Source organism: Dermacentor albipictus, chromosome 4 (genome assembly GCF_038994185.2).
Source record: "Dermacentor albipictus isolate Rhodes 1998 colony chromosome 4, USDA_Dalb.pri_finalv2, whole genome shotgun sequence".
NCBI classification, from domain to species: Eukaryota; Metazoa; Arthropoda; class Arachnida; order Ixodida; family Ixodidae; genus Dermacentor; species Dermacentor albipictus.
Genome location: NC_091824.1, coordinates 85,950,071 through 85,955,950, shown reverse-complemented (window position 1 = coordinate 85,955,950; position 5,880 = coordinate 85,950,071). Strand labels below are relative to the sequence as shown.

Below are 5,880 nucleotides of genomic sequence, written 5' to 3'. Positions count from 1 at the left end.
GCAAAAACGATATTTTCAAGGGCTATAGCCTTACCATTTTTTCAATTTGTCGAGAACATGAATATCTGTGTATTCGCTTATTTATCGCATAGAAAGGCGTCAGGGTGTGCGTGGGGAGTGATGTAAGTGAAGATCCCTTGCTCTCGAGAGAGCCCATTTATGGTCGGAAAAGCGATATTTTCATGGGTGATATTTTTCAGCGATATTTTGATTTCTTCAAATTTTCGAGAAAATTATTATCTGCCTATTCACTTATTTATCGCATCACAAAGTGTCAGGGTATGTGTGGGGTGATATGTATGCGAAGATCCAGTGCTCTCGAGAAAACTCATTTTAGGTCGCAAGAGCGCTTACTTCCCTTCGTTATAGCCTCACCCTTTTGATAAACTGCTATTTCCTAAATCCTTTATTCATCGCAATACTGGTGGGAAATTTTTTATTAGCGTCAAGTATTATATGTAGAATGACGCAGCCCTTTTCAGAGTAGATACTGGAGCTCGATTCTCTAATGCTTCACTTGACTGTAGCCTCAACGTGTTTCCTAAGAACAGCAGATTCCGAAATACGTTAATTCGTCGCACAAAGAGATGGGAACTTTTGTAATAGCATTGACAACGATATATACGACGGTGGCAAGCTTTTCGGATTAGCTTGTGGAACTCGCTTCGCCGACATTTCCCCCACTTGACTATAGCCTTACCTTTTTTCTTGTAAACGCCATATTGCAAAATCCGTGGATTAGTCGCAGAATAGGTGGGAACTCTTTTATTAGCGTAGAAAATGGTATGTACAGCCGCGTGCAATATGACTTGCAGCAACACTTGTTCATGCTGATTGTGGCTCCATGCTGCGCGGCGGCTCTGACATCGGAAATAGTGGTTTTAAAGATACCACTAATTGAAGCTGGAACTTACCCTGTGTCTGCGCATGCCTAGGCTTGAAACCCCTTCAATCACGGGCCCCAATTTTGCAGGTCATGTTGCACGCGACTGTACAATGAAGTAGAGTTTTCCAGAGTAGTAACTGGAGCATGCTTTGCAGACACTTCACTGTACCTTACCATTTTCCCTAAGTATGCCAGTTTCCTGAATCTCTTTATTCATCGCACATATGGTGGAGCACCGTTGTATTAGCCTGACTATGTTATATACGACGATGTGAAGCTTACCAGATACGTTACTGAAACTCCCGTCGCCCACGTTTGACTGGCTTTACAATTCACCGACATTTCAAAACCTTACCTTTTTTCCTCAAAAACGTGTATGTGAGAAATCAGTTTATTCATGGCAAAATATGTGGGAACTCTTTTATTGACCTAAAGAATGTCTTGTAAAACGAATCAGAGCTTTCTTCAGAAAATACTGGAACTCACTTCGCCAATGTTTCACTTGAGTAGCATAGCCTTACGTTTTTTTCTAAAAATGCCTAGTTCCGAAATTCGTTTATTCGTTGCTCAGTTATGTGGATACTCTTGTATTAGCCTTGATAAATATGCAGAGCTTTCCACAGAAGTTCCACAGAAGCCTTACCTTTCTTTCTTGAAAACGCCAATTTCCAGAATTCGTTTATTGATGACTCAAATTGGTTGGAACTCTTGCATTAGCCTTGAGAACGATATAAAGGCTCTTAATACCTGAGGACAAGTTAGACAAGGTAAACTGATTTAAACTTTTTGTTCGAAGCATTTTAAGATCCTGAAACACTTCTCTGATGCCAGAAAAATGAATACTCAAATTTAGGAGGAGAAAATGGCGGTACTCATTCAGATACATCATACCTAAATTGAGAGGATATCAAAAAGCAGTTTCTGTTCATAAGGCAGTGGAACAGGCCAGATTTAGTGCACTTAACGTGGGTTTTTCTGTTGCAACCTTGCTTGCGGCATCTCATCTGAGACTTTAGGGGCACATGCTCTGGAAAATGTCCACACATGTCAAATCGAACCTCATTTGGTTATATTGACGTCACCTTGGTACACTTAGGGTTTGCCGCACACTCCACAATTTCAACCTCTATCTCTAGCGCATTTTCGACGTCTGTCATTTCCTTGACGTGTGCGCGAATTGTGTTTCCGCAATTCTGTTCTAAACTCTAATTGGTCGAGCGTGTCTTTTGCTGCGACATCCATCAGCTTGCAGTCGTTCCTGTACTCAATCCAGGAGTTCGTGACCGCTAGGTCCAAAAGCTCGCCCAAAACCCTTATAGTCAACTTCTTTGTACGGACCTTTGTCCTGCAATTGGACACGTACCTGTCCGCAAGATCCCCACCATCCATGTTCTTGTTCTATGCTTTGATGGAATGTGGTTGTGATGCATCTTTTTTTTTCCACCTTTGACCACCTTCTGGAAGTTCCTTCTGGGGTAATGCCGAAGTGGTCGAAAGACTGACTTGCGATCCTTCCACTTCATGACACACGTTTCCCCATCATTACGGACAACGCAACATGATTCACCTCGTTTCATATTTCTTTTTCGTTTGAATGTTTTAATGCCGCGCCTCCAGTTCTGTTTCCTTCCCCGGTAAGATATGAATTCCTTTTGAGGAGGAATTCTGCCAGCTTCATGCTTGTAAAGAAGTGGTCTGTAAACACATGGATAGGGTGGTCAGTTGGCATTGTTTCCAGAAGTCCTTTCACAACTGCCCCGCCGAGGCCAAGTTCCTTCGTGTCCACTTCAAGAACCGCTACCTTACCTGTGTAGATGAACAAATCTAGCACAGGTCCATCACAAGTCTACAAAAGAAAGTTCTTAAGGCAAACAGGATTTGGTTCGTATTTGGCAAACAGACTTGGTACGTATTGTCGGGGAGGAAAACGTCCGCTGAATGGGATCATCTGCTCATCGACAGATAGCACATTCGGGTGCGGCAGCTCTAGACATGCCTTTTGAAAGAACTGGATGATGGGCTCCACTCTGAACAATCTGTTCTCAGTTTATTCTTCTGTTGTTTTATTGATGTCCATGAAGTGCAGCATGCCAGGTAACTAGAAAAATTGTTCCCGTGTCATGTTTTCTGTGACAAGAGGGATAGCGAATAAACGGGACCAGTAGAGTCCAAGAAGGCCTATTAGTTCTAGATTCCAGCAATTTTTCTCATTTCTGACGATGACGTTCTTTCAAGCCGGTGCTCGTTATGAAAGAGTAGCTGTTGTAATTCCTCGTCACTCAAGAACTTGGCTACTACACAAAACAAAAGTGAATGCTTTTTTTTTAGCGTAAAGATCTGAAGTACCCAGTTGGGTACAGCTGTAATTAGGTTGCACTATCTCTGAGACAAAGGATAGCAACAAGCTTTAACATTTTATGCGCATTGTCTAAAAGCATGGGATCGGTAATATACACTGCTTAGGAATATATATACAGCATTTCATGAATGAAGAAAAAGTAAAACTCACCTGGTCACCTACGCACGCTTTCCTTGCGTGATGCCGTCATACTTGTATTTACTGCGAGCGCCTACTTAAGCATACGGCGACAACTACGGGTCATTTTGTTAACTGATGCTTCAGCTAGCAGAAAGTTTTGTTCTCGCTTAGCAGTCTTCACATATAGCAGCACAGCACGCATTTTTCAAACGTACCCATACATGTACCCTCGCACTGAAGAGGATAGGAGGATGCAGAGCTTTCAAAAGAAGTTACTGGAACCCACTTCGCCGACATTTCACTGGCCTTGCCATTCGCCGACATCTCTTACCCTTACCTTTTTTTCCTCAAGAACGCCGACTTCCAAAATCAGTTTATTAATCGCACAAATAGGTGGGAACTCTTGCATTAGCCTTGAGAATGACATATACTACGATGCAGAGCTTTCCACAGAGGTTCCTAGAACTCGCTTCACCAACATTTCAGTGGACTACAGCCTTACCTTTTTTCCTAAAAACGCCAAATTCAAGGTCCTTTATTCATCGCACAAATAGGTGGAAACTCTTGCATCAGCTTTGAGAATGACATATATGACGATGCAGAGCTTTCCACAGAAGTTCCTAGAAATCACTTCCGCGACGTCTCAGTTAAAGCCTTACCTTTATTTTCTTGAAAACGCCAATTTCCATAATTTGTTTATTCGTCGCACAAATAGGTGAGAACTCTTGCATTATTTAGCCTTTAGAATAATATGCAAGGTGCTCCACAAAGCTTGAGCTGAGAATATAAACGTGAAAGACGCATCGGAAGCGAATTGAACCGTACGCATACTGTTCGCAATAGCCTGTAGTAACTCAGCGATTTGTCTTCCCCATAACTAATTGATTATGTTCAATTACCCAACTTTTTAATTATTGGCTGAGGACCCCAAGTATGACACGCAGATTTATAGAGAACCTTCAGATCGAGTTGTTTCGTTTACGATACGTCTCACAGAGCCTTCTTTCCGGGTTGCAAAGACAGCCCGCGAAATAGGAAAATGCCACGTGATGGAGCGTTTTCGCAGTGGTATTGAGCTGCTCTCAAGCGTTCGTTTCGTGACCAAGGTCAGCTAGATCGTGACTGGCGACGAGGAAGCGGCAGGGGGTTCTTTATCTCATCGGTAGCGCTCGGCCAGCAGCATGCATTTTCGTCGTCATCCGACTGGAGCTCTATTCGTTGCTGAAAAAGGTGGGAAATCTTGCATTAGCCTTGAGAATTATATATACGACGAGGCAGAGCTTTCCAGAGTAGTTCCTGGAACTCGCTTCACCGACATTTCAGTGGACTACAGCCTTACCTTTTCTTCTTGAAGAGTCTATTTTCAAAATTCGTTATTCAACGCACATATTAGTGGGAACTCTTGTATTAGCTTGGAGAATGATATGTACGATGAAGTACGGCATTTCAGAGATGTTAATGGGACTTGCTTCACCGACCTTTCACTAAGATATATTCTTACCTGTTTGCTTCACTAGACCAATTACCGAAATCAGTTACTTCATGCCGTAATTAGGCAGCAACTCTTATGTTAGCCTGGAGAGTGACGTATACTAGAAGCTCAGCATTTCAGAGAAATGAGTGGGCCTAGCTTCTACGACGTTTCATTGGACTACAGGCTTACCTTCTTTTCCTGCAATAGGGAACTTGCGATATCCGTCAAATCATTGCGCAAATATGTGGACCCACGCCTATTGGCATTGAGAGTTATGTATGTGACGAAGCAGCGCTTCCCAGAGAAGGAGAGAGACCTTGCTACACTGACATTTTTCTGGGTTGTATGCTATACACTGCCTTCCACTAAAGCAAATTCGTGAAATCAGTTCATTCGTCGCGTAACTAGGCCGCAAAACCTGTATGTGACGTAGCGGGTTTATGTGACGAAGCAAAGCTTCCTCGGGAAGTCAGATAACCGGCTTTGCCGAACCTTTACTGGGCTAAAGGTACACCGTTCCTCTCCGCAAAAACCAATTCGCGAAAATTGCTTATGTATCACGAGAATAAGTGGTAAATTTAGTATTAACCTGAATAGTAGTTTGCGTGACTATACAGTGCATTGCAGAGAAATGAGTGGACCTCGCTTCGCCGATATTTTACTGGGCTATTTGCTTACTTTTTCCGCCAGAAGCAAATTGACGCATTCTGTTTATTCACCACGTAATTAGGCGATAGCACTTAAACCGTTGAGAAATATGCATGTGACGAATCAGCACTTTCGTGATGAGTGGGTATACCTGACTGCGCTTGCATATTACTGGCCTCTATGGTTCATATTTTTTTTTTCCCGCAGAAGTCAATTTGCGCAATACGTTTATTTTTCGCGCAAATATACGACAACGCTTTCATTAGCATGAAGTGTGATGCATGCCACCAACCAAGCCTTTCTAGAGAAGTGAGTTGGCCTGGCTTTGCCGACGTTATACTTACCTTTTTTTTCAATTTGGCCCAAAATGATTCCTCTTTTCTTGCCGCAAAA

General features: G+C 42.7%; 1 pseudogene; it reads right to left on the bottom strand.

Annotated features, from left to right (window-relative positions):
- Positions 1-1,758: 1,758 nt before the first annotated feature.
- On the bottom strand, positions 1,759-3,689 carry LOC139059544 (piggyBac transposable element-derived protein 3-like; annotated as a pseudogene).
- Positions 3,690-5,880: the final 2,191 nt, after the last annotated feature.